General features: G+C 40.1%; 3 long non-coding RNA genes across 3 annotated transcripts; all 3 read right to left on the reverse strand.

Moving 5' to 3' along the window:
- Positions 1–3,436: 3,436 nt before the first annotated feature.
- On the reverse strand, positions 3,437–5,643 carry LOC139543189 (uncharacterized). Its single transcript, XR_011668622.1, has 6 exons — positions 5,021–5,643; positions 4,698–4,793; positions 4,486–4,559; positions 4,111–4,236; positions 3,741–3,875; positions 3,437–3,605 (listed from the first exon to the last, which is right to left on the reverse strand). It is a non-coding gene; the product is annotated as an uncharacterized lncRNA (long non-coding RNA).
- Positions 5,644–10,167: 4,524 nt separating this feature from the next.
- LOC139543188 (uncharacterized) lies at positions 10,168–12,374 on the reverse strand. Its single transcript, XR_011668621.1, has 6 exons — positions 11,752–12,374; positions 11,429–11,524; positions 11,217–11,290; positions 10,842–10,967; positions 10,472–10,606; positions 10,168–10,336 (listed from the first exon to the last, which is right to left on the reverse strand). It is a non-coding gene; the product is annotated as an uncharacterized lncRNA (long non-coding RNA).
- A 4,524-nt stretch (positions 12,375–16,898) lies between these two features.
- LOC139543187 (uncharacterized) lies at positions 16,899–19,105 on the reverse strand. The gene is made up of 6 exons (XR_011668620.1): positions 18,483–19,105; positions 18,160–18,255; positions 17,948–18,021; positions 17,573–17,698; positions 17,203–17,337; positions 16,899–17,067 (listed from the first exon to the last, which is right to left on the reverse strand). It is a non-coding gene; the product is annotated as an uncharacterized lncRNA (long non-coding RNA).
- Between the last annotated feature and the right edge of the window lie 467 nt (positions 19,106–19,572).

Here is a 19,572-nt window from a genome sequence, read left to right on the forward strand (position 1 = left end):
TTTCTATTTTTGAGGCGGTTGATCCACTTCCATCTCTGACACGTGGAAACCGAGGGGGGGAAAGGGATGGTTGCACTCCACAGCATTTGCGCGCAGGCCAGAGGGGTCTGGGCGCGGCCGGCCAAAGTTGAAGGCCCCATGTAGCCCACTTGTAGATTAACCCATTTTTAGGGTTAAAGGGTGGTCTGTCCGTGGGGTAGGTTTTAGGGTTAGGTATAGTTAGTAAAAAGGTTAAGGTTAGGGTAAAGGTTAGGGTCAGGTATAGTTTTTAGAGTGGTTTAAGGTTAGGTTTAGGGTAAGGTTTAGGGTTTAAGGTTAGGTTAGGGTTAGGGTTAGGGTTAGGGGTTAGGGGTTAGGGTTAGGGTTAGGGGTTAGGGTTAGGGTTAGGGTTAGGGTTAGGGTTAGGGTTAGGGTTAGGGTTAGGGTTAGGGTTAGGGTTAGGGTTAGGGTTAGGGTTAGGGTTAGGGCTAGGGTTAGGGTTTAGGGTTAGGGGTTAGGGTTAGGGGTTAGGGTTGGGTTAGGGTTAGGGTTAGGGTTAGGGTTAAGTTTGAGACTGGGGTTAGGGTTATGATCAAATTTAAGGTTAGGTTTAGGATTGGGTTTAAAGTTGGAGCTAGAATTGAGATTGCTCCGGTTAAGGCTAGGATTAAGGTTATAGTCAAGGTTAAGGTTAAGTTTTGGATTAAGGTTGGGGTTATAGTTAGAATAAACTGGGGTTGGGATGGTTCAGGTTAGTGTTCAGATCAAGGTTAGAAAAGTTTAGGTCTCTAATACTTTTCATTAAGGCCTGTAGGATTACAAGTACCCAATTTTTTTATCCAACACCGCTCCTTGATCTGTCTGTGTTTTAGCGACCACCCCTGGTTAGATTCCAACCCTGCTATTCTTAACTGAGCTACTGGATGAGATCTAAAGTGGATGTATAGTGTGCTTTTAACCGACTCCTTACTTATATGATAGAGATGTTGTTTGAGTCTGGCTTCCAAGGAGTTCCTAGTTTCTCCAATATACAGTTTTCCACATTGTAGACATTCAATTCCATATACAATGTTGGTGGTCTTCAATTGAAATACCTCCCATACTGGAGCCCCTAGACCCGACCATTTATTCTGAATGTATTTAACTTGTCTAAAATGTGATCCACTCCGCCCCGGCTTCTCCCTGAAACCAGAGTGTACCAGCACATCTTTCAAATTTTTATTTCGCCGATATGCTGATATTACTCTGAACTGTTGGAGAATCTCCACCTCCTCCCTCGTCTGCTCAAAATGATCCTTCACTATGGAGTTAAACCTCATAGAGACTGTGAATATGTGGTGACAAATGGAATAATGCATCCATCATTACTAGTCCTCCCACATATAGGTTCCGTTACAGACATATTGTTCACCTCTGCTCTTATAGTGCGGAGGAAACGTTTTGAGTATCCTCTGGGTCTGAGAGCCTTAAAAAGAATTCCTATAGCCTCCTTGACATGTTTTTCCTGTGTACAAATCCTATTAAATCTAATAAGCTGCGACTTTATCAACCCCCTGTAGGTGTGTTTTGGATGAAAACTGGATTTATGTTAGAGGGAATGGGTGTCCGTAGGTTTAAAATAAACCTTTGTTGCTAATCGCTTCAGGTTATCATTCCCCTCTACAAAAAATACCTCGGTGTCCAAAAATTCTATTCGTTCCGGCTGAACATTGTGTTTAATCGTAATTGACGGATGATGTGTATTCAGAATCTTCACAAATTCCATAAAATCTGAAAGTGAATGTGTCCATAACCCAAATATATCATCTAGATACCGTAAATACAAAATTGGAAGCTTTATACATTTGGGGAAGGCTGATTGTTCCCATTCTGCCATATAAATATTGGCATAGGACGGGGCAAACTTCTTCCCCATAGCTGTACCATGGATTTGAAGAAACCAATTAGAATTAAATTCAAAGTCATTTCTTGTTAAACTGAGTTCCAATAATTGTAGCAAAGTCCCATCTGGTCTATCTAGGTCTGGATATTTATGGAAGATGTTTTTGATCGCTCTAAGACCCAACTTGGTGTCAATGTTGGTATACAATGAGTCAATATCAATTGAGAAAAACACAGTTTCTTGAGGCACACTAATTTCTTTCAATTTTGTCACAAATTCATACGTGTCTTTAATGAAGCTTTGATGTTTCCGTGACAGAGGATTTATAAAATAATCTAAATACTCCGCTATTCTATACGATTCCGAGCCACAGTCCGATACAATCGGCCTACCACATGGAACCTCAGAAGGAATGGTCCAAGTCTCAGGAGGTTTGTGGATTTTAGGCAACAAATAAAATTGTCTGGGACGTGGGGTATCTGGTCCAAATAGGTAAAACATTTGTTTGTCTGTAATGTAATTATTCTCATAAAGTTCTCCTAAAATCTGCCTAATTTGTCTCTGGGTCTCCTGCTGCAATGAATGAGTCAGTGGTCTATAATGTTTAGAATTACTCAATTGCCTTTTCGCCTCGATCAGATACTGGGTTTTATCCAATATAACAATCTTTGATCCTTTATCCGCTGGTTTTATAACTATGTTGGAATTCTTACTTAAGGATTTTAAGGATTTACGTTCTTGTTTTGTAAGATTATCTTTCCCTGCCATATAAAACCTAAATGTACTAAAAGAGGTAGAGTCTCTTTGAATTAAAGTCTGCATCGTATTGGACACTCCCTCTAACTTAGGCTCCCAGTGTGATGGACCAATAAATGGTATTCTTTGGTTATCAGTATTATAATTAAAATGATCAAGTAATTTTAATTTTCTATGATAGGTATGCAGATCCCTCCTGAGCTCCATGCGATCTATCTTAGTGGGTGTCGGGATAAACATAAGACCCTTCTCCAGGAGTTGCTGTTCTGCCGCTGTAAGTCTAAAAGTAGTCGATAAGTTAAGTACATTAGAGTGCTGGGGAGTAATACCAATACACTCTTCCCCTCTTAATAGTTTAACTGGTCTAGCCAGTAGTTAAAAATGTTTACAGCTGTATCTGGTCTCCAATGTATTGGGTCATCCTGCACTGTGTGAAATCTAAGTTTATTCAGATCCAATAGTTCCCTACAATTCTTCTGAATATACTTGTTCAATTGATTCAGTACCTCCTGCTTTTCCCATGGAAGCTCATCTGAAAAATGTATAATAGGGACATAGACCTGTGCATGAGGAAAAACTTCACCTGCTTTATTCAGTAGCTGTTGCAACTGCTTGACTGCAGTGGTATACTGCTGGTTCAAGCCGTTAACAAGACCCACTGATAGAACAACCTTCTGTGTGTTTTGCTGTTTCTCCAACTTGCCTATCACTCCTGCAATATGTCTGAAGGTTGCTCCCGGAAAACTATCTATTTGTGTATTAGTGTCAGTAAAACTAGAAATGCGCGCAAGGTTGGAATCCCCAATAAAAACCACGGGCTTTTTAATCTCAATACTCCAATCATTTATTTTCCTTTCAGTTCTAGAATGACATGTGGGATAAAAGAGTTTCTCCTTTTTTACAGGTTCCAGTATTGGTTCTGTCCCAGGACCCGTGTCTTTTCCATTTGCCATTGCTACCTTACCCTGATGGTCATCTTGCTGTGAACCTGTAGTAGAATTGGATAAAACCATGTCATCCATCAAAACAGCCACATTGTTCAATGATAGTTTTTGACCATTTCCGTTATTCACCGTAATCTCCAACGCCTCTACTGTTAAGAGTAAATTCGAGGGCTCTCTACCTGGAAGGGTCAAGGCTGGGACTTTAGGCTCGGCCAAATTGTTTCTTGGTCGCTGAGTTTGGGGATTCGGTATCCCCGTGCTCTTCCTGGTTATTGGGGTAAGTCTGAAGCTAGTCCCGCCACTCTTTGCAGGACCTAATTTCCGAGGGGTGAGACAGGACAAGAGGGGAGATAGTTGGTTAGTAGGTGAGCTCGTCGAAGGAACCACTCTACAAGGAGAAGTAGACCCAACATGAACTTCTACCTGCACCTCCCTTCTCTGTATACCCCCAGCAAGCCCTGTGGTATTGCTGTTGATAGTCTGACTATGGTTTATCGGTTTATCTACAGGATTACTGAAGGCCTGTTTATTAACCATATTATCCCTTACCGAAGTGTCACTCTGGCCCCCTGGGATATTCCTGCATATTCCAAAGTCCCTGTGGGCCTGGGCTCCCATTGACACCCTACCAGTTGGTGACTTGCTGGTCACCGCAGCCGCATAACTGGAATGGGCCTGATGAGAAGTTATCAGTTTAGTAGAGGCCGGTGGGTCAATTGGTTTTTGCAACATGTTTTTTAAGGTGCTTACTGAAGAAGATGTAAATTTGTGTTTATATCTTGCCTTTGCCCACATCACCGCTTTATCTAGAGCTTCTTGATTATAAGTTGAGCTATTCTGAATGCATAAGGCAATTACCCCATCATAATGCTCCCTCAGAATATGCATATTATTCTCCATCCACCTACTGGTATTAAGTTTTACCTTTTCCAGGGTCTGTTGGTTAGGCGAGGAGGGTTTAATAAAGGCCGCCAATTTGTTCACCTGTCTTACCATCCCTGCTGGAAAAGAATGATTAACTGCAGAATGATCTAATATTTCTGAGTGATGAATGGCTTGTAGGGCCTTGAAATATCCCTTTGTGCAGGTTATATCTGGCAAAGAAGGAACATTCCTCATTTCTCCAGTAGACTCACCCTGATCATTTAAACTAACTAGAGCCTGGAAACGGTTATGTAGTGGCACTGCCATGGTAAATGTTCAAAACCAGGAACCCTTGCTGGAAATCCCAACTAAAAGAAGGGATCATATAAAGGTTAAAATCCCCCCCACAATATATAATTGGAACCAATCAACCCCCCCAAAAAGATATATATACACACATACAAAAGACAAAAAGAAAAATCTATACACCAAAGACAAAAAGAAAAAATTAAAAAGAATTAGCCCTATTTTAGATAAAAGAAACTCCAATGAAACAAAACCCAATATAAAGAAAGGATAAGAGGTCAGCACTCACAACTCATTTTCTCCAACAACAAATCATTGTCCGTTGCCATCTGGTGGTTACCCCAGAACTGGCAATTAAGCCTCATACCGGCCTCAGCCCCTCAAAAAAGAGGGGGGAGGGGGAAAAAGGGAGAAAGGGGAATGTGTACAATAAAAGCAATCCGTAGGAGATTACCACTGTAGGTTAGGTTGTCACTCCATAAAAACACACAAAGGTGAGAAAAAAAACCTCCCCACTCAGGTGGGAGAAAAACACTCCATTCAAAAGTGATCACTCCTTTATGGTTCAATTCTGATAGTGGTTCCACTTCAAGTCACTCCAAATGTTCAAATCTTCATGTGTACACACAGTGATTTTGGGAGTACTCACCAACCCAGAAAAATGGATATCTCACACGGAAAAGAGCTCTTCCATACCATCCCCACCAAGTCTCCAAAGGTCCATGTGCTTATCTTTGTTTGTAGGAAAAATGGTGTCCTTTTAGAATAGTGAGATACAGTAATCCTCTTCTGATTCACATGGTCAAAACCTTTTTTGTTCGAAGGTAAAAAGATAAAAGGAGTATTGTTTAAAATTAGGAAGAAAAAATTCCTGACGTTTCGCACAATTCGTGCTTCTTCAGAGGAAAATAGACAGAAAATGAGAAGAGGCCAGCCCATATAGTATGAGAACGGGTGAGGGGAGGGGTTAAGCTACTAAGCCTGACCTTCCATTGGTGGACTATTATGTCCATCCTATATCCTCCAACACACCTGTCCTTAATTCTACAAATTTCCCATTGTTTTTTCACCTTCCTTGTATAAACCAATCTACATGAAGGGAAAAAGTGGTTTTGTTATGACATCGTTCCCCACTACAAGAAGACCTCTAAAGAATTTCCAAATAAATAAATCAAAAGAAAACAGGGCCAAAACACACAAGACAAAAAAGAAAAATATAAAAAAACAACTTTAATAAAACAAAAATAATTTACATATTTACAAGGTTCCAATTATAATATAAAAGTGCTCCTGATATATGAGATTCAAGTTTCTCTGGGTAAAAGTATCTAATTAGGAGGAGGAGAACAGGGCTCTGGCGGGTTAGGTTTAAGAGAAAATTGCCCTTCAAGAGGACCAAATACACGGGCACATGTTCTCTAATTCTATTTCTCCTATTGATACATCATAGTCCTACAGGAAATTGGGAGATATACCGCAAAGGAAGATGTTATGGTTTATCCCTGAAAAAGAACAGATAAGAGTAACCTTTTCCTCTAAGAGGATAAACACCCAGACACTACCCAAACAATACATACTTTCCAATTCCGAGGCTCCTCAGAATACATCTTTATGAAGCCAGGGTTATAATTTAAAGTACCGATTAAGATTGTCAGTGTCAAGGTTAAAATTAGGCTCTCATACTTTTGTTTCAGACCTGTGGGATTCCTGATATCCACTTTTTGAGTCCCAAGGGGTTAGGGTTAAGGTTAGATTTGAGGCTTGAGTTCAAATTAAGGTTGGTATCGGGGTCAAGGTTCAGGGATTGAGGTGGGGTTAAGATTAGGATTGTGATTGGGGTTAGGATTAGAACTAAGGTTATTATCCGGGTTGAGGTTAGGTTTAGGATTGGGGTTAAGGTTAAAGCTAGGGTTGGGATTACTCCAGTTTCAGGTAAAGTTAAGGTTAGGGTTCGAGTAAGGATCAGAGTTACAATCAAGGTTAGGGTTATAGTTAGGGTAAACCAAGAGGTTATACTTAGGGTTAGAATTAAGTTTGAAGCTGGCGTTAGGGTTAAGGTTATGATCAAGGTTAAGGTTAGGTTTAGGATGGGGGTTAAGGTTAGAGCTAGGGTTGGGATTGCTCCAGTTAAAGGTGAGGTTAAGGTTAGGGTTCAGGTTAAGATCAGGGTTCGGGTTAGGATTGCTCCAATTAAAAGTGAGGTTAAGGTTAGGATTCAGGTTAAGGTCAGGGTTCAGGTTAGGATTAAGGTTACAATCCAGGTTAAGGTTAGGTTTAAGATTAGGATTATAGTTAGGGTAAACCAAGGGGTTAGGTTTGGGGTTAGGTTTGAGGCTGGAGTTAGGGTTAAGGTTATGATCAAGGTTAAGGTTAGGTTTAGGATTGGGGTTAGGGTTAAGGTTAGAGTTAGGTTTGAGATTGCTCCAGTTAAAGGTAAGGTTAAGGTTAGGGTTCAGGTTAAGGTCAGGGTTGGGTTTAGGATTAAGGATACAATCAAGGTTAGGGTTATAGTTAGGGTAAACCAAGGGATTAGGCTTATGGTTAAGTTTGAGACTGGGGTTAGGGTTATGATCAAATTTAAGGTTAGGTTTAGGATTGGGTTTAAAGTTGGAGCTAGAATTGAGATTGCTCCGGTTAAGGCTAGGATTAAGGTTATAGTCAAGGTTAAGGTTAAGTTTTGGATTAAGGTTGGGGTTATAGTTAGAATAAACTGGGGTTGGGATGGTTCAGGTTAGTGTTCAGATCAAGGTTAGAAAAGTTTAGGTCTCTAATACTTTTCATTAAGGCCTGTAGGATTACAAGTACCCAATTTTTTTATCCAACACCGCTCCTTGATCTGTCTGTGTTTTAGCGACCACCCCTGGTTAGATTCCAACCCTGCTATTCTTAACTGAGCTACTGGATGAGATCTAAAGTGGATGTATAGTGTGCTTTTAACCGACTCCTTACTTATATGATAGAGATGTTGTTTGAGTCTGGCTTCCAAGGAGTTCCTAGTTTCTCCAATATACAGTTTTCCACATTGTAGACATTCAATTCCATATACAATGTTGGTGGTCTTCAATTGAAATACCTCCCATACTGGAGCCCCTAGACCCGACCATTTATTCTGAATGTATTTAACTTGTCTAAAATGTGATCCACTCCGCCCCGGCTTCTCCCTGAAACCAGAGTGTACCAGCACATCTTTCAAATTTTTATTTCGCCGATATGCTGATATTACTCTGAACTGTTGGAGAATCTCCACCTCCTCCCTCGTCTGCTCAAAATGATCCTTCACTATGGAGTTAAACCTCATAGAGACTGTGAATATGTGGTGACAAATGGAATAATGCATCCATCATTACTAGTCCTCCCACATATAGGTTCCGTTACAGACATATTGTTCACCTCTGCTCTTATAGTGCGGAGGAAACGTTTTGAGTATCCTCTGGGTCTGAGAGCCTTAAAAAGAATTCCTATAGCCTCCTTGACATGTTTTTCCTGTGTACAAATCCTATTAAATCTAATAAGCTGCGACTTTATCAACCCCCTGTAGGTGTGTTTTGGATGAAAACTGGATTTATGTTAGAGGGAATGGGTGTCCGTAGGTTTAAAATAAACCTTTGTTGCTAATCGCTTCAGGTTATCATTCCCCTCTACAAAAAATACCTCGGTGTCCAAAAATTCTATTCGTTCCGGCTGAACATTGTGTTTAATCGTAATTGACGGATGATGTGTATTCAGAATCTTCACAAATTCCATAAAATCTGAAAGTGAATGTGTCCATAACCCAAATATATCATCTAGATACCGTAAATACAAAATTGGAAGCTTTATACATTTGGGGAAGGCTGATTGTTCCCATTCTGCCATATAAATATTGGCATAGGACGGGGCAAACTTCTTCCCCATAGCTGTACCATGGATTTGAAGAAACCAATTAGAATTAAATTCAAAGTCATTTCTTGTTAAACTGAGTTCCAATAATTGTAGCAAAGTCCCATCTGGTCTATCTAGGTCTGGATATTTATGGAAGATGTTTTTGATCGCTCTAAGACCCAACTTGGTGTCAATGTTGGTATACAATGAGTCAATATCAATTGAGAAAAACACAGTTTCTTGAGGCACACTAATTTCTTTCAATTTTGTCACAAATTCATACGTGTCTTTAATGAAGCTTTGATGTTTCCGTGACAGAGGATTTATAAAATAATCTAAATACTCCGCTATTCTATACGATTCCGAGCCACAGTCCGATACAATCGGCCTACCACATGGAACCTCAGAAGGAATGGTCCAAGTCTCAGGAGGTTTGTGGATTTTAGGCAACAAATAAAATTGTCTGGGACGTGGGGTATCTGGTCCAAATAGGTAAAACATTTGTTTGTCTGTAATGTAATTATTCTCATAAAGTTCTCCTAAAATCTGCCTAATTTGTCTCTGGGTCTCCTGCTGCAATGAATGAGTCAGTGGTCTATAATGTTTAGAATTACTCAATTGCCTTTTCGCCTCGATCAGATACTGGGTTTTATCCAATATAACAATCTTTGATCCTTTATCCGCTGGTTTTATAACTATGTTGGAATTCTTACTTAAGGATTTTAAGGACTTACGTTCTTGTTTTGTAAGATTATCTTTCCCTGCCATATAAAACCTAAATGTACTAAAAGAGGTAGAGTCTCTTTGAATTAAAGTCTGCATCGTATTGGACACTCCCTCTAACTTAGGCTCCCAGTGTGATGGACCAATAAATGGTATTCTTTGGTTATCAGTATTATAATTAAAATGATCAAGTAATTTTAATTTTCTATGATAGGTATGCAGATCCCTCCTGAGCTCCATGCGATCTATCTTAGTGGGTGTCGGGATAAACATAAGACCCTTCTCCAGGAGTTGCTGTTCTGCCGCTGTAAGTCTAAAAGTAGTCGATAAGTTAAGTACATTAGAGTGCTGGGGAGTAATACCAATACACTCTTCCCCTCTTAATAGTTTAACTGGTCTAGCCAGTAGTTAAAAATGTTTACAGCTGTATCTGGTCTCCAATGTATTGGGTCATCCTGCACTGTGTGAAATCTAAGTTTATTCAGATCCAATAGTTCCCTACAATTCTTCTGAATATACTTGTTCAATTGATTCAGTACCTCCTGCTTTTCCCATGGAAGCTCATCTGAAAAATGTATAATAGGGACATAGACCTGTGCATGAGGAAAAACTTCACCTGCTTTATTCAGTAGCTGTTGCAACTGCTTGACTGCAGTGGTATACTGCTGGTTCAAGCCGTTAACAAGACCCACTGATAGAACAACCTTCTGTGTGTTTTGCTGTTTCTCCAACTTGCCTATCACTCCTGCAATATGTCTGAAGGTTGCTCCCGGAAAACTATCTATTTGTGTATTAGTGTCAGTAAAACTAGAAATGCGCGCAAGGTTGGAATCCCCAATAAAAACCACGGGCTTTTTAATCTCAATACTCCAATCATTTATTTTCCTTTCAGTTCTAGAATGACATGTGGGATAAAAGAGTTTCTCCTTTTTTACAGGTTCCAGTATTGGTTCTGTCCCAGGACCCGTGTCTTTTCCATTTGCCATTGCTACCTTACCCTGATGGTCATCTTGCTGTGAACCTGTAGTAGAATTGGATAAAACCATGTCATCCATCAAAACAGCCACATTGTTCAATGATAGTTTTTGACCATTTCCGTTATTCACCGTAATCTCCAACGCCTCTACTGTTAAGAGTAAATTCGAGGGCTCTCTACCTGGAAGGGTCAAGGCTGGGACTTTAGGCTCGGCCAAATTGTTTCTTGGTCGCTGAGTTTGGGGATTCGGTATCCCCGTGCTCTTCCTGGTTATTGGGGTAAGTCTGAAGCTAGTCCCGCCACTCTTTGCAGGACCTAATTTCCGAGGGGTGAGACAGGACAAGAGGGGAGATAGTTGGTTAGTAGGTGAGCTCGTCGAAGGAACCACTCTACAAGGAGAAGTAGACCCAACATGAACTTCTACCTGCACCTCCCTTCTCTGTATACCCCCAGCAAGCCCTGTGGTATTGCTGTTGATAGTCTGACTATGGTTTATCGGTTTATCTACAGGATTACTGAAGGCCTGTTTATTAACCATATTATCCCTTACCGAAGTGTCACTCTGGCCCCCTGGGATATTCCTGCATATTCCAAAGTCCCTGTGGGCCTGGGCTCCCATTGACACCCTACCAGTTGGTGACTTGCTGGTCACCGCAGCCGCATAACTGGAATGGGCCTGATGAGAAGTTATCAGTTTAGTAGAGGCCGGTGGGTCAATTGGTTTTTGCAACATGTTTTTTAAGGTGCTTACTGAAGAAGATGTAAATTTGTGTTTATATCTTGCCTTTGCCCACATCACCGCTTTATCTAGAGCTTCTTGATTATAAGTTGAGCTATTCTGAATGCATAAGGCAATTACCCCATCATAATGCTCCCTCAGAATATGCATATTATTCTCCATCCACCTACTGGTATTAAGTTTTACCTTTTCCAGGGTCTGTTGGTTAGGCGAGGAGGGTTTAATAAAGGCCGCCAATTTGTTCACCTGTCTTACCATCCCTGCTGGAAAAGAATGATTAACTGCAGAATGATCTAATATTTCTGAGTGATGAATGGCTTGTAGGGCCTTGAAATATCCCTTTGTGCAGGTTATATCTGGCAAAGAAGGAACATTCCTCATTTCTCCAGTAGACTCACCCTGATCATTTAAACTAACTAGAGCCTGGAAACGGTTATGTAGTGGCACTGCCATGGTAAATGTTCAAAACCAGGAACCCTTGCTGGAAATCCCAACTAAAAGAAGGGATCATATAAAGGTTAAAATCCCCCCCACAATATATAATTGGAACCAATCAACCCCCCCAAAAAGATATATATACACACATACAAAAGACAAAAAGAAAAATCTATACACCAAAGACAAAAAGAAAAAATTAAAAAGAATTAGCCCTATTTTAGATAAAAGAAACTCCAATGAAACAAAACCCAATATAAAGAAAGGATAAGAGGTCAGCACTCACAACTCATTTTCTCCAACAACAAATCATTGTCCGTTGCCATCTGGTGGTTACCCCAGAACTGGCAATTAAGCCTCATACCGGCCTCAGCCCCTCAAAAAAGAGGGGGGAGGGGGAAAAAGGGAGAAAGGGGAATGTGTACAATAAAAGCAATCCGTAGGAGATTACCACTGTAGGTTAGGTTGTCACTCCATAAAAACACACAAAGGTGAGAAAAAAAACCTCCCCACTCAGGTGGGAGAAAAACACTCCATTCAAAAGTGATCACTCCTTTATGGTTCAATTCTGATAGTGGTTCCACTTCAAGTCACTCCAAATGTTCAAATCTTCATGTGTACACACAGTGATTTTGGGAGTACTCACCAACCCAGAAAAATGGATATCTCACACGGAAAAGAGCTCTTCCATACCATCCCCACCAAGTCTCCAAAGGTCCATGTGCTTATCTTTGTTTGTAGGAAAAATGGTGTCCTTTTAGAATAGTGAGATACAGTAATCCTCTTCTGATTCACATGGTCAAAACCTTTTTTGTTCGAAGGTAAAAAGATAAAAGGAGTATTGTTTAAAATTAGGAAGAAAAAATTCCTGACGTTTCGCACAATTCGTGCTTCTTCAGAGGAAAATAGACAGAAAATGAGAAGAGGCCAGCCCATATAGTATGAGAACGGGTGAGGGGAGGGGTTAAGCTACTAAGCCTGACCTTCCATTGGTGGACTATTATGTCCATCCTATATCCTCCAACACACCTGTCCTTAATTCTACAAATTTCCCATTGTTTTTTCACCTTCCTTGTATAAACCAATCTACATGAAGGGAAAAAGTGGTTTTGTTATGACATCGTTCCCCACTACAAGAAGACCTCTAAAGAATTTCCAAATAAATAAATCAAAAGAAAACAGGGCCAAAACACACAAGACAAAAAAGAAAAATATAAAAAAACAACTTTAATAAAACAAAAATAATTTACATATTTACAAGGTTCCAATTATAATATAAAAGTGCTCCTGATATATGAGATTCAAGTTTCTCTGGGTAAAAGTATCTAATTAGGAGGAGGAGAACAGGGCTCTGGCGGGTTAGGTTTAAGAGAAAATTGCCCTTCAAGAGGACCAAATACACGGGCACATGTTCTCTAATTCTATTTCTCCTATTGATACATCATAGTCCTACAGGAAATTGGGAGATATACCGCAAAGGAAGATGTTATGGTTTATCCCTGAAAAAGAACAGATAAGAGTAACCTTTTCCTCTAAGAGGATAAACACCCAGACACTACCCAAACAATACATACTTTCCAATTCCGAGGCTCCTCAGAATACATCTTTATGAAGCCAGGGTTATAATTTAAAGTACCGATTAAGATTGTCAGTGTCAAGGTTAAAATTAGGCTCTCATACTTTTGTTTCAGACCTGTGGGATTCCTGATATCCACTTTTTGAGTCCCAAGGGGTTAGGGTTAAGGTTAGATTTGAGGCTTGAGTTCAAATTAAGGTTGGTATCGGGGTCAAGGTTCAGGGATTGAGGTGGGGTTAAGATTAGGATTGTGATTGGGGTTAGGATTAGAACTAAGGTTATTATCCGGGTTGAGGTTAGGTTTAGGATTGGGGTTAAGGTTAAAGCTAGGGTTGGGATTACTCCAGTTTCAGGTAAAGTTAAGGTTAGGGTTCGAGTAAGGATCAGAGTTACAATCAAGGTTAGGGTTATAGTTAGGGTAAACCAAGAGGTTATACTTAGGGTTAGAATTAAGTTTGAAGCTGGCGTTAGGGTTAAGGTTATGATCAAGGTTAAGGTTAGGTTTAGGATGGGGGTTAAGGTTAGAGCTAGGGTTGGGATTGCTCCAGTTAAAGGTGAGGTTAAGGTTAGGGTTCAGGTTAAGATCAGGGTTCGGGTTAGGATTGCTCCAATTAAAAGTGAGGTTAAGGTTAGGATTCAGGTTAAGGTCAGGGTTCAGGTTAGGATTAAGGTTACAATCCAGGTTAAGGTTAGGTTTAAGATTAGGATTATAGTTAGGGTAAACCAAGGGGTTAGGTTTGGGGTTAGGTTTGAGGCTGGAGTTAGGGTTAAGGTTATGATCAAGGTTAAGGTTAGGTTTAGGATTGGGGTTAGGGTTAAGGTTAGAGTTAGGTTTGAGATTGCTCCAGTTAAAGGTAAGGTTAAGGTTAGGGTTCAGGTTAAGGTCAGGGTTGGGTTTAGGATTAAGGATACAATCAAGGTTAGGGTTATAGTTAGGGTAAACCAAGGGATTAGGCTTATGGTTAAGTTTGAGACTGGGGTTAGGGTTATGATCAAATTTAAGGTTAGGTTTAGGATTGGGTTTAAAGTTGGAGCTAGAATTGAGATTGCTCCGGTTAAGGCTAGGATTAAGGTTATAGTCAAGGTTAAGGTTAAGTTTTGGATTAAGGTTGGGGTTATAGTTAGAATAAACTGGGGTTGGGATGGTTCAGGTTAGTGTTCAGATCAAGGTTAGAAAAGTTTAGGTCTCTAATACTTTTCATTAAGGCCTGTAGGATTACAAGTACCCAATTTTTTTATCCAACACCGCTCCTTGATCTGTCTGTGTTTTAGCGACCACCCCTGGTTAGATTCCAACCCTGCTATTCTTAACTGAGCTACTGGATGAGATCTAAAGTGGATGTATAGTGTGCTTTTAACCGACTCCTTACTTATATGATAGAGATGTTGTTTGAGTCTGGCTTCCAAGGAGTTCCTAGTTTCTCCAATATACAGTTTTCCACATTGTAGACATTCAATTCCATATACAATGTTGGTGGTCTTCAATTGAAATACCTCCCATACTGGAGCCCCTAGACCCGACCATTTATTCTGAATGTATTTAACTTGTCTAAAATGTGATCCACTCCGCCCCGGCTTCTCCCTGAAACCAGAGTGTACCAGCACATCTTTCAAATTTTTATTTCGCCGATATGCTGATATTACTCTGAACTGTTGGAGAATCTCCACCTCCTCCCTCGTCTGCTCAAAATGATCCTTCACTATGGAGTTAAACCTCATAGAGACTGTGAATATGTGGTGACAAATGGAATAATGCATCCATCATTACTAGTCCTCCCACATATAGGTTCCGTTACAGACATATTGTTCACCTCTGCTCTTATAGTGCGGAGGAAACGTTTTGAGTATCCTCTGGGTCTGAGAGCCTTAAAAAGAATTCCTATAGCCTCCTTGACATGTTTTTCCTGTGTACAAATCCTATTAAATCTAATAAGCTGCGACTTTATCAACCCCCTGTAGGTGTGTTTTGGATGAAAACTGGATTTATGTTAGAGGGAATGGGTGTCCGTAGGTTTAAAATAAACCTTTGTTGCTAATCGCTTCAGGTTATCATTCCCCTCTACAAAAAATACCTCGGTGTCCAAAAATTCTATTCGTTCCGGCTGAACATTGTGTTTAATCGTAATTGACGGATGATGTGTATTCAGAATCTTCACAAATTCCATAAAATCTGAAAGTGAATGTGTCCATAACCCAAATATATCATCTAGATACCGTAAATACAAAATTGGAAGCTTTATACATTTGGGGAAGGCTGATTGTTCCCATTCTGCCATATAAATATTGGCATAGGACGGGGCAAACTTCTTCCCCATAGCTGTACCATGGATTTGAAGAAACCAATTAGAATTAAATTCAAAGTCATTTCTTGTTAAACTGAGTTCCAATAATTGTAGCAAAGTCCCATCTGGTCTATCTAGGTCTGGATATTTATGGAAGATGTTTTTGATCGCTCTAAGACCCAACTTGGTGTCAATGTTGGTATACAATGAGTCAATATCAATTGAGAAAAACACAGTTTCTTGAGGCACACTAATTTCTTTCAATTTTGTCACAAATTCATACGTGTCTTTAATGAAGCTTTGATGTTTCCGTGACAGAGGATTTATAAAATAATCTAAATACTCCGCTATTCTATACGATTCCGAGCCACAGTCCGATACAATCGGCCTACCACATGGAACCTCAGAAGGAATGGTCCAAGTCTCAGGAGGTTTGTGGATTTTAGGCAACAAATAAAATTGTCTGGGACGTGGGGTATCTGGTCCAAATAGGTAAAACATTTGTTTGTCTGTAATGTAATTATTCTCATAAAGTTCTCCTAAAATCTGCCTAATTTGTCTCTGGGTCTCCTGCTGCAATGAATGAGTCAGTGGTCTATAATGTTTAGAATTACTCAATTGCCTTTTCGCCTCGATCAGATACTGGGTTTTATCCAATATAACAATCTTTGATCCTTTATCCGCTGGTTTTATAACTATGTTGGAATTCTTACTTAAGGATTTTAAGGATTTACGTTCTTGTTTTGTAAGATTATCTTTCCCTGCCATATAAAACCTAAATGTACTAAAAGAGGTAGAGTCTCTTTGAATTAAAGTCTGCATCGTATTGGACACTCCCTCTAACTTAGGCTCCCAGTGTGATGGACCAATAAATGGTATTCTTTGGTTATCAGTATTATAATTAAAATGATCAAGTAATTTTAATTTTCTATGATAGGTATGCAGATCCCTCCTGAGCTCCATGCGATCTATCTTAGTGGGTGTCGGGATAAACATAAGACCCTTCTCCAGGAGTTGCTGTTCTGCCGCTGTAAGTCTAAAAGTAGTCGATAAGTTAAGTACATTAGAGTGCTGGGGAGTAATACCAATACACTCTTCCCCTCTTAATAGTTTAACTGGTCTAGCCAGTAGTTAAAAATGTTTACAGCTGTATCTGGTCTCCAATGTATTGGGTCATCCTGCACTGTGTGAAATCTAAGTTTATTCAGATCCAATAGTTCCCTACAATTCTTCTGAATATACTTGTTCAATTGATTCAGTACCTCCTGCTTTTCCCATGGAAGCTCATCTGAAAAATGTATAATAGGGACATAGACCTGTGCATGAGGAAAAACTTCACCTGCTTTATTCAGTAGCTGTTGCAACTGCTTGACTGCAGTGGTATACTGCTGGTTCAAGCCGTTAACAAGACCCACTGATAGAACAACCTTCTGTGTGTTTTGCTGTTTCTCCAACTTGCCTATCACTCCTGCAATATGTCTGAAGGTTGCTCCCGGAAAACTATCTATTTGTGTATTAGTGTCAGTAAAACTAGAAATGCGCGCAAGGTTGGAATCCCCAATAAAAACCACGGGCTTTTTAATCTCAATACTCCAATCATTTATTTTCCTTTCAGTTCTAGAATGACATGTGGGATAAAAGAGTTTCTCCTTTTTTACAGGTTCCAGTATTGGTTCTGTCCCAGGACCCGTGTCTTTTCCATTTGCCATTGCTACCTTACCCTGATGGTCATCTTGCTGTGAACCTGTAGTAGAATTGGATAAAACCATGTCATCCATCAAAACAGCCACATTGTTCAATGATAGTTTTTGACCATTTCCGTTATTCACCGTAATCTCCAACGCCTCTACTGTTAAGAGTAAATTCGAGGGCTCTCTACCTGGAAGGGTCAAGGCTGGGACTTTAGGCTCGGCCAAATTGTTTCTTGGTCGCTGAGTTTGGGGATTCGGTATCCCCGTGCTCTTCCTGGTTATTGGGGTAAGTCTGAAGCTAGTCCCGCCACTCTTTGCAGGACCTAATTTCCGAGGGGTGAGACAGGACAAGAGGGGAGATAGTTGGTTAGTAGGTGAGCTCGTCGAAGGAACCACTCTACAAGGAGAAGTAGACCCAACATGAACTTCTACCTGCACCTCCCTTCTCTGTATACCCCCAGCAAGCCCTGTGGTATTGCTGTTGATAGTCTGACTATGGTTTATCGGTTTATCTACAGGATTACTGAAGGCCTGTTTATTAACCATATTATCCCTTACCGAAGTGTCACTCTGGCCCCCTGGGATATTCCTGCATATTCCAAAGTCCCTGTGGGCCTGGGCTCCCATTGACACCCTACCAGTTGGTGACTTGCTGGTCACCGCAGCCGCATAACTGGAATGGGCCTGATGAGAAGTTATCAGTTTAGTAGAGGCCGGTGGGTCAATTGGTTTTTGCAACATGTTTTTTAAGGTGCTTACTGAAGAAGATGTAAATTTGTGTTTATATCTTGCCTTTGCCCACATCACCGCTTTATCTAGAGCTTCTTGATTATAAGTTGAGCTATTCTGAATGCATAAGGCAATTACCCCATCATAATGCTCCCTCAGAATATGCATATTATTCTCCATCCACCTACTGGTATTAAGTTTTACCTTTTCCAGGGTCTGTTGGTTAGGCGAGGAGGGTTTAATAAAGGCCGCCAATTTGTTCACCTGTCTTACCATCCCTGCTGGAAAAGAATGATTAACTGCAGAATGATCTAATATTTCTGAGTGATGAATGGCTTGTAGGGCCTTGAAATATCCCTTTGTGCAGGTTATATCTGGCAAAGAAGGAACATTCCTCATTTCTCCAGTAGACTCACCCTGATCATTTAAACTAACTAGAGCCTGGAAACGGTTATGTAGTGGCACTGCCATGGTAAATGTTCAAAACCAGGAACCCTTGCTGGAAATCCCAACTAAAAGAAGGGATCATATAAAGGTTAAAATCCCCCCCACAATATATAATTGGAACCAATCAACCCCCCCAAAAAGATATATATACACACATACAAAAGACAAAAAGAAAAATCTATACACCAAAGACAAAAAGAAAAAATTAAAAAGAATTAGCCCTATTTTAGATAAAAGAAACTCCAATGAAACAAAACCCAATATAAAGAAAGGATAAGAGGTCAGCACTCACAACTCATTTTCTCCAACAACAAATCATTGTCCGTTGCCATCTGGTGGTTACCCCAGAACTGGCAATTAAGCCTCATACCGGCCTCAGCCCCTCAAAAAAGAGGGGGGAGGGGGAAAAAGGGAGAAAGGGGAATGTGTACAATAAAAGCAATCCGTAGGAGATTACCACTGTAGGTTAGGTTGTCACTCCATAAAAACACACAAAGGTGAGAAAAAAAACCTCCCCACTCAGGTGGGAGAAAAACACTCCATTCAAAAGTGATCACTCCTTTATGGTTCAATTCTGATAGTGGTTCCACTTCAAGTCACTCCAAATGTTCAAATCTTCATGTGTACACACAGTGATTTTGGGAGTACTCACCAACCCAGAAAAATGGATATCTCACACGGAAAAGAGCTCTTCCATACCATCCCCACCAAGTCTCCAAAGGTCCATGTGCTTATCTTTGTTTGTAGGAAAAATGGTGTCCTTTTAGAATAGTGAGATACAGTAATCCTCTTCTGATTCACATGGTCAAAACCTTTTTTGTTCGAAGGTAAAAAGATAAAAGGAGTATTGTTTAAAATTAGGAAGAAAAAATTCCTGACGTTTCGCACAATTCGTGCTTCTTCAGAGGAAAATAGACAGAAAATGAGAAGAGGCCAGCCCATATAGTATGAGAACGGGTGAGGGGAGGGGTTAAGCTACTAAGCCTGACCTTCCATTGGTGGACTATTATGTCCATCCTATATCCTCCAACACACCTGTCCTTAATTCTACAAATTTCCCATTGTTTTTTCACCTTCCTTGTATAAACCAATCTACATGAAGGGAAAAAGTGGTTTTGTTATGACATCGTTCCCCACTACAAGAAGACCTCTAAAGAATTTCCAAATAAATAAATCAAAAGAAAACAGGGCCAAAACACACAAGACAAAAAAGAAAAATATAAAAAAACAACTTTAATAAAACAAAAATAATTTACATATTTACAAGGTTCCAATTATAATATAAAAGTGCTCCTGATATATGAGATTCAAGTTTCTCTGGGTAAAAGTATCTAATTAGGAGGAGGAGAACAGGGCTCTGGCGGGTTAGGTTTAAGAGAAAA

The sequence above is a fragment of the Salvelinus alpinus genome, chromosome 17, assembly GCF_045679555.1.
Source record: "Salvelinus alpinus chromosome 17, SLU_Salpinus.1, whole genome shotgun sequence".
NCBI lineage: Eukaryota > Metazoa > Chordata > Actinopteri > Salmoniformes > Salmonidae > Salvelinus > Salvelinus alpinus.